The sequence below is a fragment of the Triturus cristatus genome, chromosome 5_1 (assembly GCF_964204655.1).
Source record: "Triturus cristatus chromosome 5_1, aTriCri1.1, whole genome shotgun sequence".
Lineage (NCBI taxonomy): Eukaryota > Metazoa > Chordata > Amphibia > Caudata > Salamandridae > Triturus > Triturus cristatus.
This window is the reverse complement of record NC_140587.1, coordinates 162398267-162421823: the sequence shown is the minus strand read 5'-3', so window position 1 is coordinate 162421823 and position 23557 is coordinate 162398267. Positions and strand designations below refer to the sequence as shown.

The following is a 23557-nucleotide window of genomic DNA, read 5'->3' as shown; positions in this document are numbered from 1 at the left end:
CAACAACGGCGGCTCGCAGATACCCCCGCGGTAGGCGTTCCAGGGGCCCCATATCTTCACCCATGCCCCAGGCTTACCTCGCGCCACATACACCACCTTTTCTCGGAACATGCACCAATCCATGTGTTCTTTCCAGGCCGACACCGCCACCTGGTTGTTTTTTAGAGTTTTTTTAAAACACTATAAACCTAGCCAAGAAGTTCACTGGTTGTCCCTCTTCTCCCCCTCCTTTTTCTTTTCTTTCTACTATGGGTTCTTACTAACCTATGTTCTCTGCTTTAAATACACGCACACATCACAATTACTATAACTCTTTTTCGCATCTTCTCCTCCTTCTTTTCGACTTTATTTGCTCTTTTTCCTTTGCCCCTTTCTGCCCTTCCCTGCCTATTTTCTCAATTACTGGTCTAGGCAGTTATGACTTCTTGTTAACTTGTGCACTTGTTAACCAGGCCTTGCTGTTAGCCAGTGCAGTGGTCCTCAGATTACCGACCTTGGAAGGATGGAAGGTGCCACATGCCTTGCAGGGCAATACACGCCTGACTTTCAAATCACTGCAGATGTTGTTCCAATGGAAGCAATTGCCATGAGGAATGATACACCGAACAGTCACCAGCCCATGACGTGGGAAAGTAATATTCTCTGTTGAACCAAAGCCACTCTATGTATATTTTAAGGAATTGTTAACAATATGTCTTGCAACCAGCTGTGATGTCGAGCCAGATCTAGAAAAGTTGCGCTGCTTCATGAAAATGTGCTTATTCACTTCTGCTTATGCAGGGTCTCTAGAGTCACAACTATATATAGTGGCGTATGCCAGGCGAGCAACACCCATTGGGCTCACCGGGCTTCAGCCCCCCTTCCCCCCCCCGGTCATGTGTGACAGCCTCGCGGGCTGGCGTCCGTCTAATTGCAGCCGGACCCGAGTAATTAACAGGTCTTTAAAAGACCATTTACTCGTTAATGAGGCTTTTGTTGCGTTTTCGCCCCTTCTTACAGCCACTCTGCCTGTGGCTGGAATACTTCGCCCCCCCCCCCCCCCCCAAATCTTTTTCAGCCCCCCCCCCCCCGAAATTTGGCTCTAGTTGCCCGCCTGGCGTATGCTCATTGGCATAGCCAATAGGTCTCGCCTTTGGGACCTTATAAGTGTTTAGCCATGCAACAGTTGATGTTGTTGCACCAAGGATATTGTGCTGCTTAACTAAATACTTATAAAGGTTCCAAAAGCGAGACCTATTGGCTGTGCCAATACATGTTTATAAAACTTCAACGAAGCAGTGTTTTGCGGAAAGGCAATATGCAAATGTGGGCCACTTTTTTTAGGGTGCCCGGGCCGATTTTTAATCCCATCCAACCCTATCAGAAATGAAATAATACATAACTTATCAGATAAGTCTATCGTGGCCGACTAAGCAGTGGGACTCAGCTTTCCAACTCGACCCATCCAGTGGATCAGTGCCCTACCTCAAAACTGTATAATACGGTCCTAAAAATTGTACCTGCTCCAGTGCTTTAAATGGGCCGGTACTCACCGGTACTGAGTACCGGCACTTATTTTTTCCCCCTCCAAGAGTACCAGCACTTCTCTGTTATTAAATAGAGTACCGGTACTCACTGTCACACAAAGTCATGTGAGCATGCATCGCATTTCTACACTGCGGTGCATGCTCACATATTGGCGATTTCACAAGGAGAGCAGTGACGCCATGGTGCCAAAGCAGAGCCACGTGTGACCCAGGCGCGCAACGTCCATTGGACTCAAAGGCCTTCGCGCCAACCCCCCCCCCCCCCCCCCCAACAACCCTAGTGTGTTGCAGCCCGGGATGAGACAGTTTCCCCGGGTACAAACACAGCCGCACCCGAGTACTTCACAGGTCCTTAAAAGACCTTTTGCTCGTTAACGAGGCTTTGATGTTTTTCACCCCTTAGAGCCCCTGCACCTCCACTCTACCTTTTGCTTCAAGAATCAGACCCCCCACCCCACACGAAATTTGACTCTAGTTGTGCCTCAGGTGCGACCTCCCCCCTCCCCCTACCACCTCCCAACCCCCCCCCCTCCCCGCCAGGAAGCTATGCAGCGGGAAGAAAGGGAAGCTCTTTAAAAATCCCAATTTGCTCTGGCTTTCCCTTTCTTCTGTGCGAAAAAGACGGAGAGGATAGCATAGCAGCTGGCAGGTGAAATAGGGGACAACTGAGGAGAGCTTTCAGAAATGAAGGGGTATAAGCACAGTCAGCTAAATAAATCGAGGGGTTATCTGAAAAAGAAGAAAGGGGCAAGTAAAGATATTTGAGAATACACTGCGGGCGTGGGGCAGTGGCAGGGCCGCCTTTAGGGTGGTGCGACCGGTGCCACCGCACCGGGTGCTGGCTTCCTGGGGGCGCTGTGTTTGAAAGTTTATTAAGCTTTTGAAGCACCTGCTGCAGCGTTTCTTTCCGCCTGCAATTACCAGGCCTCACATAAATGTCAAGAAAACTCGTGTGATTAATTATCTTCCTGGAGAGAGATCAGCGTTTTGTATAGTTGATGTTTTGACTTAGGTGAAGTTAGTGAAGAGGGTTAATATGCTTCCTACAAAGAACTTGTATCAAGTAGATTACAGAGTGCATGTAATGTAAACAGGTCAGCAGATTACTGCTTTCAAAAGAGACATCCTTTTGTTACTTGCAATTTATAACTTAAAGTCCTAATATACAACAGTGAGCTATTAACTTTCATCCCAGAACTGCATACACACTGCAAAGTATACATTATTAGAACATTGATTAATGTTGCTAAAAGGGTTAATTTGATTAGAAATCGATTCTTATTATTAAAGAAAACTCCCAACTATGCTGTTTCTTTTTTGACTCTGCGTTTGTGCTTCTCCACACCAAGCACTCTTAAACTATACTGCCTACCAGTATGGGTGACATGTGACTCCTACACTTTCAGTCCTTTGGCTTAAGTAACATTTCCTATACACTGATTTACACTCGTATGATTGATTGTCTCTGTGTAATGTGTGTGTGATGCAAAGTGCTCGGACACCCTACACTGGTATGAGTGGCGCTATATAACTAATTCAATGCATCTGAGAGAGTGTGGTTATGGTGACTTGGTCACTGTTAAAGGGTGGTGGTGAGAGAATCCGTGGTGGAGGTGGTCATTGGGGGGGGGGGGCGCCAACAAACATTGTCGCACAGGGCGCCACCAGCACTAAAGCCGGCCCTGGGCAGTGGGTTTAAAATAAAGCACCTGATGGATGAGATGGGGATAATCTGATGAGAGTCGGGGGTGGGTAGGTGTCCCAAGAAAGCCGAGGCTTTCGAGAATGACACAGGTCGGTGGAAGGGGCCTGTTGTGTGAGGACAGAGCGACAGCTACAGTGGCAGAGACTGGTATTTTAAATGGGGGAGGGGTATCCCAGAAAAGCAAGAGAAGGAATTTGATGAGATGAACAAGGGGACATTTAAAATGAAAGGTGGCGTGATCACCTGAAAAAAGAGAAAATGTAAAGAGACAAATGGGGCATCGGAGGGGACATGGGGCTAAGTAAGTAAGAGCTAGGGACATCAGAGGGTAGAGGTAGGAGAGTATCTCGTCATCTAAAAGAGTTATCTAAAGCGGGGGCGGCAGCTGAATAGAAAAATAATTTTGAGGGGACAGTGGTATTTTTAAGTCGTGTTTTTTTTTTTTAGCAGCTAATATAAAGTTTACCATAATGTGACTAATTTTTTTGTAACAAGGTTAAACAATGAAAGGCTAAACAAACAATCATAAGAATTCAGATTGCATACTTGGAGGAAGAATGGATTTATCAAAATACTTAAACACAGTATAGACCTTACTAGGGCACACTGGAAGGGGAAGAATAATGTGCACGGAGTTAAAAATGCGCATTTACCAGAAAACACTGAATGTAGCTAACAATATAAGCATTCAAACACGACTAAGACATGACATCCCATGGCTTGGTGAACGTTTCTCATTCATTTCTATGATGTAAGATCACACTTTGAATTGCTTCCAGAATGCTTGTGTCTGATATCAAGCATTTCTTAGAAACAAGGCCTATTCTAGATGGTCGAGTACGCTTTTTTGCTGTCATACACATGCTCAGTCACACTTTTTGGTATTTCTTTGTTGTTTAAACCCGATAAGTGCTACTCTCCAAACAAAAGCGATTCAACACCCCATCAGGGGTAACAAGCGCTATATAAATGCAAACCTTTTTCCCTCTTCTATCTCTCTGCTATCCTTCTGAATCCAAATAACTGACTAACCTATCCACCACTCAATTACTTTCAGATTTTCCCTATACTAATTCAACACTAATCCTTCTTGGGTTCCGGAGTAGTGCGCTACTCGCCGAAAAAGCGCTTCGACACCTCGTCAGGGGTAGTAATATAAATGCAATTACAATACAATACAATACAATACCTTCAGTGTGGGTGGAGTTGGCCAACTTCTACAAGCCCTTGATGGGAAGTGTTACAGTGGTTAAGGTGTATTCATGGGTTTCTGAACACAACAGCTGGCTGTATCTGGTATTCATGAAAAAGGTGAGCCACGTAGTAGGAGTGGGAGCAGCAGGGAACCCAAAGCACCCAAGTGAGGAAGCCAAGCCTTGGACTTGAAGTGAAGGAGCAGGCCTTAGGGAAGCTTTGAGCATCAAACACATGTGGGTACAGGGTGCCTCCCATATCAGAAACCGTGGCTACAGCAGGCCTGCTGACCACCATCATCAGTGACACTGTGGTCATATGTACATGGTTATATGTGCCTCCATCCCTTTACTAGCCCCTCAGAATTTTGGACTAGATTTTGCTGGGTGGCACAGTATCTGAAAGTGAATGAAAGGGTGAAATATTATTGCTCTGTAACCCAGATAACTTTCTTCTCCCAGGATCACTAGCATGACAACTGATGGCTTCCTTTCACCCGATGCGAGTCAGAGTTGCATTTTAGGATGTAGTCTTTTTTCCTTTAATTAATTTTCAGTAAAACAAGTCTCTGCACCTTTTAATGTTTTGTTTAATATACAGGTGCCTCTGACAAAAAGGAAAACGTGATAGTTACCTTTCAATAGTCTGTCAACTAGTACAACTTAATACATGCAAGGGCATCAACAATAAATTGCTGAGGGAAGCAATTTGTCATCATTCAAAAATTCTTGAGCCCTTCAAATGTTTTTCATTAGACCCACCCTTAGTCCCGCCTCCTTGCCACGCCCCCAGCTCGATCTGATGAGTACCTGCACTTTTTTTTCCCCATTTAAAGCACTGACCTGCTCATATCCTATACTATATATTTAGGATTGGTGTAATCTTTGATTCTTTTGTAAAGTTCTAGTTCTATTGTAAAGCGCGCTAACATCTATGTAATGTCCACGCTATATAAATTTGCATTAATAAATTGACTGCGCGATGCTCTGAAAGTCCAATGAAAAGTTAAAGTACTTTTGTGAAATTAGAGGGGTGGGCGGCAGCTAAACTATAAGCCCCGCTGAGTGTTCTAACAAGAACACCCACCGGCCCCTCCCTCCCTCCCTCCCGTGTCTTTTCCCGCCGCCCCCGACCTCGCGTACCTGCTACACTGAGCCACTTCTTTTCGGTTCCGTTTCAATCACAGTCACCAGTCCAAACCCATTTCAAATCCGAGGCGCGCAACGGCTCGCTCGATGACGTCGGAAGCAAGAAAGATGCGCTGTGCACTCTAGCAAACCCGGCAGCTGGCGAGGAAAGGCGACACGTTTGCAAACATGTCACAACGCTGCGTTTTATTTTTTGTGGAAAGGCGCCATAGCCTTGCGTTTCTACGTCATGCAATCTAAATATACACGTACAATATTCTATGAGTAATGTTTGCTTCATGTTTACTCCTTAACACCATTTACAATAGGAACCATATCAGTGGGTCATTTTTACCCCTAACAGCACAACACCTCTACCTTACAATGACTGAACGTGGACATTTTGCAGTCTTTAAATGGCGAAACGTACATAGCTCGAAATCGCTGCCTTCATTAGTCTTTCTTCTATGTCAAATAAACGTCGTCGCTCTGCCCCGCCTCCTTTGTTTATTTGGCTCTATAAATCAGAAATCAGCACGGTCGTTTTAAAATAGCAATATTTCTCTTTCTGTTCAAACGGATTCCTCATGTCTTTTCTTAGACGGCCGTCTTGTGAACTTGGCCCAACCGAGCAGTGTGTGTTTTTAGCCACACACTGCCCGTCAACAGTAGCATTTTACTGGTACATACAGGTTAAACGTGGTTTCGACTCTGTGAGTCATGTCAAAACGAGGCTTGGCACGCAAGAGAAGCGTCACTGGACGTACAGGAGTTGTTAGTGTGCCCTTGTACGTGTTTCTCTTGCGGTTTATTTATTTATTTATGCGGAATTTACCCGAAGGTGTCAGAGCGCTGTACAATAGATAGAACCAGTTACGTTACATGAGAGAAATGTTACAAAATAGAACGTACAAAAATAGCAGGACAAAGAATCAAACACAGCAGGCAAGAGGAACACAATATCAAACACAGCAAGCAAGGAATGTACAAAAAATAAATAAAAATAACAAATTTACAATGACTAACGAACTTCCTGGCGGGGTCTGAGAATAAAGGAATTAGTTCTAAAGTGTCTTTGGAATAGAAGAGATTTGAGGTCCGCTTCGAAGATCCGGATGGAGGTGGTGGCACGGAGCAAAGGAGGAAGCGAGTTCCAGATTCTCACCACATTACCTTAGAACGATTGGGCCATCAATTTTTCCCTTTTGAAGGAGGGGGGCTCAAGCAGGAACTTTTCTGCATTCCGAGAAGGTCTCAAGCCTCTGGACAATTTCAGTTTATACGCCAGATAGCGAGGGGAGGAAGAGTGCAAGGCTTTGTGGGTGATGCAAGCCGTTTTGTAAATAGCTCTAGCCTCGATGGGAAGCCATCGGAGAGAAGACAAGATAGGAGTGATGTGGTCACTTCGTTTGGACCCTGAAATGAAGTGACCTGCTGAATGGAGGACGGATTTAAGGGGGGAGAGGTGAGATTTGGGAAGGCCAGTCAGAAGAGAATTACAATAATCCAGTCTAGAGATAACTAGCGATTGGACCAAGGTTTTTAGGTTTTTCTCCGGAAAGAACCGACTAATCCCCCACAGAAGGTGCAGCTGATAACGTGCGTTCTTGGCAATGGAGTTGATGTGTGAGATTAGGTTGAGTCTTTTGTCAAGTATGACACCTAGGGATTTAGCGCAGTCGACAAAGATGGGTTTACTGTTGAGTAAATTCAGCTGATCCATCCAGAATTGAACAGGAGGCGAGGAGAGAGAGGTAGAAAGGAGGAGGAATTCAGTTTTGGAGGGATTGAGAATGAGTTGACTCTACTCTCAACTCTATTCACAACTGGACTAACATCCAGTTGTGAATAGAGTTGAGAGTAGAGTTGAGTAGTGAGAGATCTTGAGAGGAAGACACCTTGAGGTAGATTTGGGTGTCATCTGCATAGAGATGGTAGAGGATTCCAGATTTGCTTAGGAGGTTCCCTAAACGTTCCAGATAGAGATTAAACAGAGTGGGTGCAAGGATGGAACCTTGAGGGACACCTTGACCAATCACCAGTGGAGACGAGAGACTGTTTGCAATCTTGATCATTTGGGATCTGTCCGAGAGGAATGAGGCAAACCATTTTAGCACTGTGCCTTCCACGCCCATTCTCTGTTGAAGAGTGTTGTGGAGGGTGTTGTGATTAACAGTGTCAAAGGCTGCAGATAGGTCAAGAAGAATCAGAAGGCACGATTCCCCCGAATCGAGTATATGCAGCGCATCATCGATCACTCGCAGCAGGGCTGTTTCAGTGCTGCAATATTGAATAAAGCCAGACTGGAACACGTCAAGGAGATTATTGTCCATAATGTGTTGGGAAAGTTGTTTTGCAACACATTTTTCTGTGATCTTTGAAAGAAAAGGGAGATCGGTAATGGGGCGGAAGTTATTGAGGTTGTTCGCATCTACGGAGGTTTTTTTTAGAAGAGGGGTAACCTGTCCTATTTTGAGGACAGCTGGGAGGGATCCTTGACTGAGGAAGAGATTAACTAGCCTGGTCCAATAAAAGAGAGTATTGGTATAGAAATCAATGGCGATGACACTAGGTATGGGGTCAGAAGAATGGTTGGAGGGTTTGGTTTCAAGGATGCATTTGAGGAGGTCATCTTCCGAGATGGCGGCAAAGTCCTGCCAAGTGACTAAGGATTTTCGCTCTTCAATGGGGGTGGGGTGGGTGACCTGATCCACCAGTGATTTGACCTTTTCATCAAAGAATATAGCGAATTCAGTTGCTTTCTTTGAAGCATCCTCAGGTTTGATGGTTTGGGGAGAACAGTTTGGGTTTTTGATGAGGTCAAAAAGTTTTTGGGGTCTGTTTTTAGCTGAGTCGAGGAGGGATCTGAAATGTGATGCTTTTTCATGGAAGATGTGCTTGTGGTATTTGGATCTAGCTGAATGTAAAAGAGAGAGATTGGAGGTGGATGGAGATTGTCTCCAATGTTTCTCCAAGATTCTAAGGTTTTTCCTTTCATCATAGAGAGCTTTATTGAACCAAGGTGCAGAGGGGGTGGGTCTTTTCCTTTTGCTTTGGAGAGGAGCGACATTGTCGATTTCGACTGCAAGGATTGAGAGGCAATTGGGAGTGAGATCGTTGACACCCGCATTAGGCACACAGAGTCTCAAGATCAATGTTTTTAGTGTTGCGGAACCAGGTAGAAGCCCTTTTAGGTTGGCCGAGAGTTATAATGTGCGAGAGGTGAAAACGGAAGGGAATGAGGAAATAGTCTGACCAGTCTACATGGATAGGGGGAGCAATGGTAAGCTGGTCTGGTTTAGAAATAACAAGGTCCAGAATTGAGTCCTTGGCGTGTGTAATTTCCGAGCAGTGTTGGACAAGATCGTTAGCTGAGAGAAAGGTTGCAAGCTTGTTGGCAGCCGAGTCTTCCACGGAGCCCCAGTGGAGATTGAAGTCACCTAGGAAAATCTGCCTGTAGCTTTGTCAATATTGGTCACTAATGAAGTCGGTGAGTTCCTCCATGAAGGAAGAGCAGTTACCGGGCGGGTGGTAGATGGCATGGAACCTGAAGGGTGAGCCGTGATGAACTTGAAGTTCTAGGGATAGGCATTCGAATGTGCGGAAGAAGATGGTGGGAAAGGCTTTAATTTGAAGGGAGTTTCTGAAGATAATCGCAACACCTCCCCCGATCTTGTCTGTTCTGTCGTTTCTGAGGATAGAGTAGTCGGTAGGTATCAGAAGATCAAACAAGGTGTGAGAGGAGTCATTAAACCAGGTCTTAGTGAGAAAGAGCATGTCGAGATTGTGGTGGGTGATAGTGTCAGAGATTTCCAGTTTGTGTTTGGTTGCAGATCTGCAGTTGTGGAGCATACAATGTAGCTCTGACGCAACTGTTTTGGTGATGGGAGTGTTTGGGCTGATAAGGGGGATAGGGATTAGATTCTTGAATGAGGGTGCCCCTTGGGAGAGAGGCTGGTAAATTCTGACGGAAGAGATGGTCTGAATGGTGAATTGAGTAGAATTGTAAGGAGAGGAGAGTGGAGGGGGATTTACGTTGGTAGTCTTGTAGCTAGCCAGTAAGTTGGTGATGTCTGTGGAGGACAGACTGTGGTTGGCTTTATTGGGGCGCTGGAGCAGGAAACTCCTCAGGAGGGTATTAGGGGAGGGGGAAATCTTAGCACTTAAGAGTGAAATGGACGCTTCAAACTGGGAAATGGAAGAGATGAGAGAATCAAGTTTAGTTTCCAGGGATAGGTGGGCTGAGCACAGAGTGTTGGGTGGCTCAATGGTTAAGGGAGGGAGTGGAATAGGCGAAGGAGGACAGGGGGATATGGGGGACCCGGGAGAGTGTTGGGGTGCGAGGGTCAAAGGTGGGGGAGGGAGTGAAGTAGGCGAAGGAGGACAGGGGGATGAGGGGGACTGGGGAGAGTGTTGGGGCGTAAGGGTCGAAGGTGCGGAAAGATGGTGGTAGAAAGGAGTGGATGGAGTTACAGTGATAATTTTACTGGTGTTAAGCAGAGGTGAAGAATAGAGATCATAAGTAGGAGGAGAAAATTGAAAAGTAGAAAGGGAGGGTGAGAGGTGGAGGGGGAGAGGATGGGGGTTAAGGGAAGGCCAGGGATACGGTAAGATGAGAGGAGAAGGGGCTGTACAGGGAGGGGAGGGAGGGAGGTCAATGGAAGGCCAGAGGAATGGGGAGAAGAGAGAGGGTGCAGTCCAGGTACCATGGGCTATGAAAGGTGAATGTAGGGGGACAGGCACCAGGCAGAGTGGGGGGGGCTTGGGCTAAATGGTAGTTCTGGGAGTAGTGAGGGACTGTGAGGTCAAAGGGAGGGAATAGGGCGGAATTACCAAGAGAGGAAACAGGGTTGTGAAGCATAGGAGGAGAAAGGACTGTAAGGTCAGAGGGAGGGAAGAGGATGGAATTACAAAGAGGGGAGGCAGGGATCTGAAGCATAGGAGGGGAAAGGACTGTAAGGTCAGAGGGAGGGAAGAGGGTGGAATTACAAAGAGGAGAGGCAGGGATGTGAGGCATAGGAGGGGGGAGTGTAGGCTGTAGAGAGATAGGAGGTGTAAGAACAGAATTGAAGGTATGAGGGAAGGGGAAGGGCGGAAAGGGATGAGGAGAAAGAGAGGGGAAGGGTAAGGCGAGTTGATCGGTAGTTCAGGTTGTAAGAAAGGTGGATTAAGTAGGGGGAAATGGGTAGGAATAGAGGGGTTAGGGGGTGGGAGATGGGATTGGAGTATTGGGGAGATGCAGGGTGGGGAGGTAAAGCAGATGAGGTAAGGGGGGATCAAGTTAGGAAGGGGGCAGAATGGGAGGGGAGGGAGCAAGAGAAGGGGGAGATAAAGAGTAGACCTGTGACTCCCGGGAGAGCGGTCTTAAGGAATGTATGGGGGGAGAAAGGGAGAAAGAAGACAAGCAAGAAGAAGAAGAATCGAGAGCGATCGTAGTCGTGGGGGTGGGACGAAGGGAGTGGAAGAGGTGGTCAAAGAGAGAGAGATAGTAGTCTGTAGCTTGGATCATGACAGTGCCATTATTATAAAGTGTAATGGTGAGAGAGCCATTAAAGCAAGCAGAGGGAGACATTTTTAACCGCTTCCCATGTGTGAAAGAAAAGGAGGAGGAGACGTTGAAGGAATTGAAGAATCTGGAGGACCAGGAAGGGATGTCGTGAGTGAAGAAAATGAAGTCATTTTTGATCTTCCCTAGACGCCCATTATGGAATTGGTCAACAAAGAGCCAATCTGGAAATTGTTCAATGGTGTTATGCTTGAACTTTTTTGCTGCTGCTTTGGACAGATTAGGGGGATAAATTACTTTGAAGCAGTTAATTCCAGACTTAATTTGAATGGAAGCCATGATAAGGAGATGAGGTGATGGCGTGGTGTGGGGGGGTAGAAAAAGGGGCCACTAGGGTAGCGATAGCGCAAAGAAGTGTAATAAGAGGGGGGCGCATATTCCGGAAATCGAGTGAAAATAAACCAACAGGAGTGAGGTCAGATCAGGACCAAAAGGAGATACCTAACGAGGCTAAAAACAGGCAGGAAGGTAGAGGGGAGAAGCAGCATCTGAATATTTTAGGGGAAACCAGTGGACAATCTCCAAGTGTCATTAGTGGAGATCTCGATTATTCCAGTATGGTGGAATGTGGTGAGTTGTCATATCCGAGATAGCCGCCACAGTAAGAGGATAGACCATTCCTCATTCTATTTCCATAGACCATTCCACAAGTAGGAAATATTGACGAATGTTGCCCAATCCAAGATGGCCGCTATAGATTGACCATAGGTAATTCCTCTTTCTATTTCCAAAGACCACTTTGATATGTGTGTTTACCTCTTCTCACCGAGGGCAGTCCTGCCGACGCGTTCACAGGTCAATTCCAGGCCGAATCAGCGCCTCCAGGCCATGAGGCGCTGCACTGCAGGCAGCACCAATCCAGAAAAGGAATCTCCGGTTGTCTCAGGGCTATGCCGCACTGCAGCCAGCCTCCTGTGCATGCCGATAGACGCCGCAGTCACCGGGGACGCGGCTCGCTGCGCCCAGCAGTACGTCGCCCCTCGGTTCTCAGCAGGGCGAATAGAGGAGTAATCCGCCTCACACCTGATTGAGAGCGAAAGGGGCAGACACGGCAGCAACCCTGCAGCACCACCAGCAGGCAACTCCTAGGAGAGGAGAACGGGAGCCGGGAACATGCTGTCCGTCTCCCGCAGGCTAGCCGCCTCGGCGTCCCTCAGTCTTTTTACCCCTTTTCGTAGGCCTCCTGCAGTCACGGGGCTCTCCATCGGACCTCTCTTCACTCCCTGCCCTCCCAGGTGTCTGGGCTTCTCACCTGTGGGCCTGTAGTAGTGTCGGTGGATTTCTCAGTTTTTTTTTTTTTTTTTTTAAACCTTTATTTATGTCGGTCTGGAACACAGCTATTCAGCCGGCATCCCGGAGGTTCGGCAGCCAATTAAGTACAACACATGGAAGTGTCCACAGCTCTGGTACCAGAAAAACAAAGGTTCCTTTTTTTTAAAACAACCTGAAAGTAAATAACACAAGCAAGGCAGTATACACAATGAACTTGTGCCAGTTCCCGGTGGGGGCGCGGCCCCATTCCCAAAGTCAGAACAAAGCCACCGGTCGGGTGGATGAGGGAGAAGTAGAGGCGCTAACATTCTAGCATATAATCATCATAAAAATCCCAAGTTGGAAGTGAAGCTAGGGGGAAAGTTGCTCCTCCAACGGTTCAGTGGCCGGGGGCAGACATATATCACCCCTATACTGGTTCCATCTCCCCCATATCTTATGCCATTTCTTAGGCCGCCCCCGGGCACTATACACCGTTTTCTCCCTAAACATGCTCCAGTCCATATTTTCCATCCATGCTTCCAGAGCGGGAGGTCTCTGAGAACCCCACAGTCGTGCAATATCACGCTTCGCCACCATATTCCCTAGGGTCACCCATTGAGTCTGCGCCGCATCATAGTCAGTAGGACCCCAGACATTCAAAAGACAGCGCCGTGCCTCTGGCAGCAGTGCAATACCCGTGACCTCCTGCATCACAACATGAATTCGCTTCCAGAACTCCGTGATCACACCCCATTCCCATATGATATGTAGGAAGGTGCCCACCATCCCACAGCCCCTCTTACATAAGCCATCGTCGGAGAAACCCATATGGATCAGTCGGGGCCCCGTGACATAGACTCTATGAAGTATCTTAAGCTGCACCAGCCTTAGTCGTGCTGGGATCGCGACCTCCTTAGGAGATGAGATGGCATACTGCCAGTCCTCATCATCCAGTTCAAGGCCGTCCCTAGTCCACTGATCACGCACCCCTAGGAGGAGGTCAATCTGGACATTAACAAGCTTCTTGTAAATTAAGGAGATTGTACTCTCCGGCATATGGCCATCCAGGATCCGATCCTCCAAGGGAGAGGACTCAGGCACCGTCTCCCCCTCGACGAGGACGGACCGCAGAGCGTGGTGTACCTGTGCATACCGGAAATATTCCGTACCCTCCAACTCGTATTCCGTCCGTAGCTCGTCAAACGACTTCACTCGTCCCTTAACCAGCAGGTCCCCCACCCTGGATATCCCAATCAGGTCCCATTTCTCGAACCCCTTCGTGTGCCAAAGTTTCCCCAACATATCAGAGTCAAACAGCGGAGTAGCGAGGGTAAGCCTATCCTTCCAACCCAGCGAGTTCGTAACCGCCTTCCACACGTGCACCGCCGTCTTGGTTGGCCCCGTGAGGGACCCATCCGTTGACCTGGAGTAGAGTGCTCTAAAGTAATTACCCCCGCGCAGCAACCACCGATCCATAGCGAAGCCGGGGCTCAGCGCCGGACCGTAGACTCCATGAATGATCGCACTCAACTGGGTGGCCCAATAATATCTTCTAATGTCAGGAAGCACGATACCCCCATCGTACCACGGAAGGGTCAGCTTTGCAATAGCTATACGCGGTCGGCCATCCCACAGCAACGAGCGCTGGAGGCTCTCGACCTCCCGAAAATAGCTGGCCGGGACCAGCTCCAGGGTATTCTGTAGGGCATAGAGAAAGCGGGGAAGAGACATCATTTTGAACAGCGCGGCGCGGCCTAGGAGGGAAAGCGGCAACCGCCGCCAACCCGTCACATCCCGCCGCAGGCGCGTCAATGGAGGGAGCAGGTTTCTCTCATATCGAACAATTGGATCGGTGGAGATATAGATCCCTAGATACAAAAAGCCCTCCTGGGCGATCTGGATCGAGCAATTCCGCGGGAGAACAGGGATGTCTCCACTCAGGGCATACAGATACGACTTCCCCCAGTTAATGGTGAGACCCGAGATCCTACCAAAAGAAGTCAGAACGTCGCAGACTACTATGAGAGACTTCCTGGGTGAAGTGAGGTATAGCAAAATGTCGTCGGCATAAAGAGAGATGCGGTCCTCATGGTCTGGTGACCATCGGATCCCCCTTATGTCCGGGTGCCATCGTATCCACGCCGCCAGCGGTTCAAGAGCGAGAGCAAACAACAACGGCGACAGGGGACAACCCTGCCTGGTGCCCCTCCCCAGCACGAATGGGCAGGACGCCCTACCATTAACCGCAACCTTAGCCAAGGGTCCTTCATACAGTAGTCTCACCCAGCCAACAAAGCCAGGTCCAAAGCCGAATTTCGCAAGTGCAGCCCACAGATATGCCCACTCTAGCGTGTCAAAAGCCATCGTGGCGTCAAGTGCAGCCACAATGGTCGGCTCCCGCAGCGTCCCCGTCCTTGCGAGCACGCCGTGGAGGCGCCTAAGGTTCAACGCAGTGTTACGGTGCGGGATGAAACCGGATTGGTCCGGGTGGATCAGGTCCCCGATCACCCTGATCAAACGGTTGGCCAGTATTTTAGCGAGGATTTTCGGCTCGGCATTAAGTAGCGAAATCGGTCTATATGAGCTGCATTTATTCCTGGGCTTGCCATCTTTGTGTATGACCACAATTGTCGCCAGGCGTTGGTCGAATGGAAGGCATCCTATCTCCCGCGCCTCTACAAACATAGCTCGCAGGTGTGGAGCGATCTTGTCCGGCCGGAGTTTATAGAACTCAATTGGCAGGCCATTCGGGCCCGAGGCCTTGCCAGGGCGCAGTGAACGAATAGCACCCGCGACTTCGTCAGCTGTGATGTCACCATCTAGATCTTCTCTGTCTATGTCAGAGAGGCAAGGCAGAGCCAGATCGCGCAGAAGTTCACACGAGTCTTCCACCGGCCTATCCGACACTGAGGTGTAGACCGTGCGGAAATAATCTGCAAAGCACTGGACTATGCCATCCGGCTCAGTAACAGTAACGCCACCCTCTGTTACTAGTTCTGGCACCACACGATTAACCCGCTCTTTTTTATCCAGCCACGCTATTAATTTCCCGGCCTTGTCCCCAACATCGTACAGTCGCCCCTGCTGCTCCCTACTCAGGGCTTTGGCCGCATTCGTCACCAGGGCCTTATACTCCGACTGCTTAAGGCTCAATTTATGCACCGTTGCTGCCGTAACCTCCTCCTCCAAAACCAACTCTAGAGCCGCTATCTCCGCCTCAATCTGTGCGACCTCCGCATCCCTCCGACGTTTGGCTGCCGCTATCAAGGAAAGGGCCTCCCCTCTCAGCACAGTTTTAAACGCTTCCCACAAAGACACCGCAGACGTGACCGTGCCTAGATTTTCCTGGAAGTAGAGATCGACCGCCTTCAGCACCGCGCTACGAGTCCTAGGGTCACGGAGATACCAGGGGTTAATCGGAGCCACCCTGCCCACCACTCCTCGACCAACATCCATACAGATCCACACCGGCGAATGGTCAGAAATACCCCTAGCCATGTGCCTAGCCTCGGACACAAAGGAGGCGTGTGCAGCCAAAGTAAGTACATAATCAATTCTAGAGAGACTGCCATGCGCCCCAGAGTGGAAAGTGTACTGCCGCTGAGTGGGATGCAGCAGTCTCCAACAGTCAACCAGACCCAGGGTATCCACGAAGTCTGAAAGCCATTTCTGCGCCCCCCCAGAGCTTCTTGGCGGGTGTCTATCAAGCAATCCGGAGCCAACCGCATTAAAACCGCCACACACCACCAACATCCCCTCTGGGAAATCCAACAGAGCCCTCCCCAGGTCAGCAAATGTGGAGGGCTGCAGCGCAGGAGGGACATAAACAGAAACCAAGACCAGCGTCCTGCCCTCCCACCTCCCCGCCACAGCCGCAAATCGCCCCCTTTCATCAACAGTGGTGGAGTCAACCTCAAACGGCAGTGAGGCCCTAACAAGTATTCCAGCCCCTCTAGAGCCCGAGGAGAACCCCGAGTGCGCAACGAATTTGTAGCCCTTCCTGTTGAGTGCGTAGCACGTGTTACCTATCAAGTGCGTCTCTTGCAATAAAACTATATCAGTGGAGCATCGCTTCAGAAATTGCAGGACAATCCCTTGCTTAATACGATCCCCTAAGCCGCTAACATTCCAACTGAGTATCTTTAAGCCCCTACCCCCATCCCGAAATGTAAGGAGACCTCCACCCCCCCCGTCGAACCGCACTCGAGCTACAGAAGCTTGCATCACTACGCCTTGCAAAACAAAAACCAACAACAACCACTTCAACAACCCCATTCCACCCCCACCCTGCACCCCTGCGTAAGCTTAAGAAGCCCCCCCAACTTGCAGTGTGCCTGTCGCCCTATTCTAAAACTAGTCTACAAAAAGAACCCCAGAGGAGGAAAAAGCTCTTTCATACCCCCGCCACCCCCCGGGCTACTACCCTCCCGGAGAGACCGAAAACTGTGATTCACTGTCCTGGGCAAAGTCAAAATGATCTAGCACCAGAGTCCTCACTCTTGTTCATCACGGCCACCTTCTGCTCCACCAGCATGCTCCCCGCTAGTCCGTCGTTGGGGCAATGTGTCCAGCCAGTCTCCGACCATGTCCGGTGATTCAAAAAAGAAAGTCCGCTCTTCATACACCACACGCAATCTGGCCGGGAAGAGCATGGCGTACTTCAGTTCCATCCCTCTTAGCCTTCTCTTAACCGCCAGGAAGCTCTGCCTTTGCTTCTGCACCGCCTGGGTAAAGTCAGGATAAAAACTCACTGTGGTGTTCTGGAAAGTCATCGGGCCGGACACTCGTGACGCTTGTAGAATGGCATCGCGGTCCCTGAAATTAAAGATCCTGGCGATAATCGGTCTCGGAGGGGCCCCCACCTTGGGCCTCCCACCAGGGACTCTGTGGGCCCGCTCAACAGTAAAGAACTTACTGAGGCCTTTGGGCGCCAGATGGTTTACCACCAAATCCTCTACGAACAGGTCCACCGACTGTTCCTCCGAGTTTTCCGGGACCCCAATAATGCGCACTTTGTTGCGCCGTGCCCGGCCTTCAAAGTCCTCTAGCCGTCGGGCAAAGAGGTCGTTTGCGGACCTCAAATTTCGGACTTCCAGCTGCAGGTCAGAGACATCTCCCAGGAGGCCAGAGGTTTTAAGGTCCAAGGATTGAACCCGTTCATTGGTTTTCCCCAGGTCTGCCCGAATCAAGTTGACGTCGATCGAGATTGTGTCCACTTTATGTGCCAGGGTCTCGAATTGCTGCCCGATAGAGGACTGCATCCCCTCGATGGCCCCCATGACATCCTGCAGGGTTAGTTCCGTAGCGGGGGACAAACCATCTTTCAAGGCTTCCAGTGGCCGTCCCGATCCGCCCGGTGACCCCTTCTGCTGGGCATAACGATCCATGTTGTTGGTTTGGGTGTATCCTCCCCGCCTGGTGTTCTTGGGCTTCTGTTTTTCGGCTTCCGATTTGGCCGACATCGTGATCTGCTGCAGAGACAATCCCCTTGCCCATCCAGATAAGACAATGCAACAAGTGACCGGCGCGGCTCACTCCCAGGCCAGGGCGCGATGAAAACAGGAAAGCGAAAGCGAAAGTGATGACACCGTCCTTCCGATGGCTCGCCCCTCACACGGCCGCTGTTGTTCAATTAGTGCTCGGGCACCGTGCCAGCGCAAGCGGGGAGTAGGCCGCGAACTTCCCTGTAGCACAACTTCGGCCTCCGGTGGGCGATTTCAGCCCGGACAGCGACGATCACCTCAGAAACGGCTCGCCTCCCATATTCCGGGTATTAAAAATAGGATTCTACACAGGATATTTGCCGGAGGGAGCGAGGGTCTCGGGAGCTCTGAGCTCACGCGGCCATCTTGGTCACGCACTAGGCTCCTCCGGATTTCTCAGTTTTATTCTGCTCGTTGTAGATCCATGGCGGGTATCCCACCAGATTCCTGGCAACCGCCCACCGTGGTGTTAGAAACCAGGTAAGATTAGCACCACCCTGCTGCTTAACACTATGAAATACCCATGAGTTGAGGTGCATCCCTTTCTCCTGGATGCAGCATTTCACTTTATGTAATAGGGAATTCTGGAATTAGTGTCCTTGTCATATCTGGCTAGACAAGTCCTCTTTCATTTGCGCTGATTTCTTGAAATCTTGAAATCTTTCAGTAGTGATGCATTATGCATCGCCACAAATTGTGCTCACTTGTTCTACCTTCCTGCAAAAATTAGTATTATTATGAAAGGGATCTATGACTGAGTTAGGTAAGCAGATGAGGGTAGTATTCTGCAGGCAATGGCACTCGTAGACACTACGGTTATCTTCTTTCCGTACGGGGTGGAGTTGGAGGGTATTCATAGGAGGTGCAATTGGTATGTAGGGTGGCGTCAAGGTACAAAATGCGGTTGGCTTATGGATGGACCTTGTCACTTTTAAAGGGAATACGAGAAAAAAGAAGCTTTGTAGTAAGAGGGTGACATCTGCACAACGGATGTGACTAAAACTGCACTTGGGCAGAGTCACAGGTTGGGGCGCTTTATTGGAGACATTGACACTGCACAGGTAGCCTGTCAGTCTACATTTTGCATGTTACTGTTCTATATTTTTGTTATCCCTCATAGCAAAAGTGATCTATTGTTCCCTCCTGTGTAACTCTCCTGCGTTCTACTAATTTCCACATTGCCAGTTAGTTGCATTCAAACCACTTCTCACTCTAGTAAAATGATTTGCCAATTCTTTGTTTATCCTTTTTCTTTATTTTTTTCATCTTCATGCTTTTGACCCATTTTCTGTGTGCAGCACTTTATAGGACACATTCTTAAGTTATTCACCATCTGCTGTTTTGTATTTCTGATTTAAAACAATGAGCCTTTAAATAATGAAGTATAGTGTGCCAGGTTTCAGTTGTCTGCTAAGAATGCACCAGCGCTGGCAGATACTGTTCCATTGCCAAGTGATAGTGATTTACTCAGATGTGGCAAAGGAGAACCTCATGCCTTCTCTGGTAATCTGTCAGTTTTTCACTATAATTGAGCTTCCTAGGGAGTGAAGCTGACTGTTTATCTGTTGTTCAGGGCACAAGACCTGTTTTAGGTCTTATGCAGTCCTCTTCTCTACATTGGCAATACTGGGCCCCAATCTGTTAAAAACGCTGTTGTGGTAAGTAAATGAGTTTGTTCGCACACTAGTTTCATCAGTTTGACAAAAGAATTTAAGACCACATATTTTGCTGGGCGTTCTGCTTTCAATTGCTAACTGCTTTGAAGAAAGTAGACAAGGAAGCCACTCTTATGTCCAGGAAGCCACTCTTAGGTCCAAGCCTATCACATGGCGCAGCTGTCTAGTTGCGAAGACATCGGGGACATGCTGAATGCTTACTTAGGAATACATTCCGCCCATTGCTCACCATTGGCTTTGTGTTATGTCACGCACATATACTTGCTCTCTATTTGCTGGCTTTATTTGTTTTAGCCTGTCCAACACGTCGTGTCCATCCTGCAACCCTCTTTACCACCTCTCTCATTGGCTCCTTCTGTGCTTTTACCACTGTCTGCTTTTCAATAACTCTTTTTAGGGCTTGGTTCTAGATGGCGCACATGCGCTGTCTCATTGAGACATGTAGTATCTACTTTGCTGGCTTACAGCCCGCCCATAGGCTTCCCATTTGCTGTCACCATCGTCGCTCCATTTTTCTTTTTCCCCATTTGTCAAGGGCATGCATATGTCATTTAGCCCTCCCCAACAGCACTGTCCAATTACTTTTAAACATATGCAGCTGCCGTTGTACGGCATTGTGTCAGGATTATTTTTTGTATTTCTTTAAGAACGCGCCCCTCCTCTAGAAATGGATCTCAACACAGAAAAAATCTCCAGCCTGAAGGCAAAACGGACAAGGCACCTTCCTCCATCCCCCTGGCCCTGTGCTCGTTAATTGGCATTACTTTAGCTGTGTGTTGACATAAATAGCATGTGCGGCTTAGGAACAAACATCTCCTAATATGCATTTTTTCTAATGCTACAGTCTGCTTCTGCCTTACACAAGAAAGCAGCATTATATTGCATTCATTCAAATTAACTTAACCTCACACATAAATTGTTTGCATTTTCAGTACAGTGTCGTCTCGCTTCAGATCACTGTCACACTATCTTAATTGTCGTATCTGTTGCCTCTCTTAAGATGGCGACCCACTGACTCTGCTCTCTCATCATATTTCATGTAGCTGTCAATGGTGCACGCAGTGCTCTCTGGTATTGAAGCCCGCCCTGCTCTGCTCCCCTTACCCAGCCTTATAGAATTTTTTTTTTACTACATGGGATCGTTGTTTGTCTGGCACAAAGTGAGTCAAGAGCACTATGTACAGCCTCAACGCATGGAAGTAGGGAGCCAGAAATTGTAGTCCATAGGGTCCTTAAGTTAAAGGAAAAAATAATACATTATGGAAATTCAGTAACAATGTAGTTGAAATTAGTTCTATCGTAAGAGGAGCGTGCACAATGTCCAGTAAATGGGTTCTTCTTTATACATTGTTTAGGTCTTGCCTGAGACCGCACATGCGCTGTCGCTTGTGCAATATTTGGTTTGAGTGCCAGGGGCTTAGAGCTCGCCCATTACTTACCATTAGGTGTCTTTATAGTCTTTATCTTTTCATTGCTTCTCATTTGTCAGTGCATGCTGGTTTTACCGGTCTCTTCCTGTGTTTATCCATTCCGTGTAGAACGGACAAAGTACAACTTCTAGTCTGCAGCTAGTGTTTCTTTTTTTTAAGCTCTAGCACTCCATAAGAGTGCATGTGTTTGCATCAGGCTGTGTTTCCTGCTTGCCCTGTCCTGCTCCGCGCCATTACTTTGCAGTGTCCATCCCATGCTGTCCCCCGCGTTTGATGCTTGACCCATTGCACCCCCACTCCCCCAATTGTTTGCCCCGCCCACACCTCCCAGTGTTGTTGCCTGCCGGTGTTGTTGCCTGCCACTTCCACCAGAAAAAGTGCTATGATGCAGCCAGCACTAGCATCATATTAGCACTTTCTTTCATAAGGGTTGGCAAAGCCAATAGGTCTCGTCTATGTGAGATATATTGACTAGGTACATTTGTTTTTTGACCTTGTGAAGAGTAGCGTGGGTAAGACAGAGTGCTTATCTTGTCATAGTGATTTTTGTACTTTTAACCATGCTGCCCAGCAACTGTGTTGCTGTGCAACATTGCTAAAATTGATCTAGCATAGGCGAGACTTATTGGCTCTGCTATTGTTTCTTATTTACCAAAGAAGAACTGTCATCGAGAGATACATTAGGTTATTCATGTGTAGCAACAAGTTGAAGTCAGTTTAATTACTCTTGAGCCCACAAGTAGTATTTAGTGGAAAATGTTGTAGTGATTTCTGAACAGTCACATAAAACCACATCAATTTGAAATTATCTAAAGAAGTAGATGATGTGCAGCAACAGATAGTCACTTGTTCAAATACATAAGCTCTGAGCAATTCCAACCTACTGCTGAAAAGCAGTTTTGATTTCTCTGCAAATGTTAAACCGCTCCAATGACACTGCTACAAACTGTGTAATACATGTAAATTAATCAAAGTTCATAAGGCAAGTTGCTTCTTTCTCTGTTAGAATAATTTACTGTCTCATGTCCCCTTGAAAAAACCTAGTCCAATACTCCATATTCTTCTTTTTTTTGGACAATTCTGCCGTATAATCCAACTGTTTCTTGTGATGCTGAAGCAAGATATCTTTGCCCACGTTCTTTTTACAGCTGATGAGACTCAATATAGTGAGAGGGAATTGAAAGCAATAGGTCTGGGAGACCTCTTTAGGGACCCGACAACCTATATCAAGTTCCCTAAATAGAAATGAATTAACCTCTTTTTGCTGAAGGCTAACCGTGACCGCTGGGAAAAGAAAAGGCATTTCCAGGCACTTGCAGTCTATGATCAAATTCCACCAAGACCGGACGAAGGCTACTGTTACCTTTCTTCCGTTACAGTAGTCCAACACAGATTTATTCTACAGCGCTTTCACATGAATCAAATTCCCTTGATGTTGGGGTTCCCAGAAAAGAGGTACAATCATGCAGATCTAGGTCCCTGCCCTTGTGTTAACTGTTCACCACAGTCTGACCTACACTTGGTTCTTTTCTGTAAATTTTATCTTAATGAAAGGAAAAGGTTTCTCCCTCCAATTTTAAGGCGAAACAACTTTTTACAATGCAGAGTGGCACTCCATTTTCTGAAAGCTCTTTTGGACCCCTGTGTCTGTTATTTTGTAGCTTCCTTTTTATGGGCCTGTTGGAGGAATAGAAGGGCCAGGGGTTTGTTATCATGAATTATGAATCTTAATCTTTACAAATTAAATTGTACATACGATTTTGGTTTTAATAATTTTAAAAGGTTTAATAAGGTTTTTAGAATTGCTTTATGTTTTTTGTAGTCAATGAGTTTTATTGTGATTCAGTTGATGAATTTGTGCTTTTATGATCTGTCTGTGCATAGATCGAATAAAGATTTGAATAGAATTGACTTGACTTCAGTTTCTGAAGTAGTTTCTATCCTCTCTAAGATATTGAGTTCAAAGCTGTTTCTTTCATTATTCTTTCTCCCACTTTCTCACATTTCAGCAAAACTGACTAAAGTGCTCAAAGCACTTGTTTATGACTTGCTATGTTTGGAAAAAAAAGCGAATGGACGTTTTATCTATTGAATCTCAATACAGAGTTGGGCGATACTTTGTACCAAAAGGTACGAACAAATGAGGCAGTAATTGACCCTATAAACCATGTCCAATTAAAATTCCTTAAATGCTATAAGATACAATGCCTGTGGGGGAGAAGAACTCTTGTGGAATTGGTTATTGATGAGGCAAATTTTTCTTTAGCCAGTTAAATGTACTTATTAATACAACTCAATCTGGAAACTAGCCTACCCATAATCCATTCTTAGGTTTTTAGCTGACAAGAAAAAAAGGAGTTGAACCACAATTTCAATATAAGACAATTAACAAAAAACAAGGCAGGAAATTACAGTTTTTTTCCCCTGCCACCAAAGCATTCAGATCCTTTCGAGGAACAACATAGCATGAGAGAATCTATCTAAGATTAGTAACTCTGCACCTTCGTTAATAACGGATGTGCAGCAAGATTATATATGCGGTGGTAACTTAAATATTAATGAAGAGCTACTATCTATTTTGGAATGACCATGTCTC

The 23557-nt window shown here is 47.3% G+C and overlaps 1 protein-coding gene across 2 annotated transcripts in view; it reads right to left on the bottom strand.

Annotated features, from left to right (window-relative positions):
- LOC146830516 (uncharacterized) overlaps positions 1-5869 on the bottom strand; it is a 387783-nt gene extending 381914 nt beyond the window's left edge. Inside the window, exon 1 of one of the 2 annotated variants that reach the window (XM_085604713.1) lies at positions 5568-5869. The gene's annotated coding sequence lies outside the window, so the exon portion shown is untranslated. The remainder of the gene's footprint in view (positions 1-5567) is intronic. The other variant, XM_085604715.1, reaches the window with a different exon arrangement.
- Positions 5870-23557: the final 17688 nt, after the last annotated feature.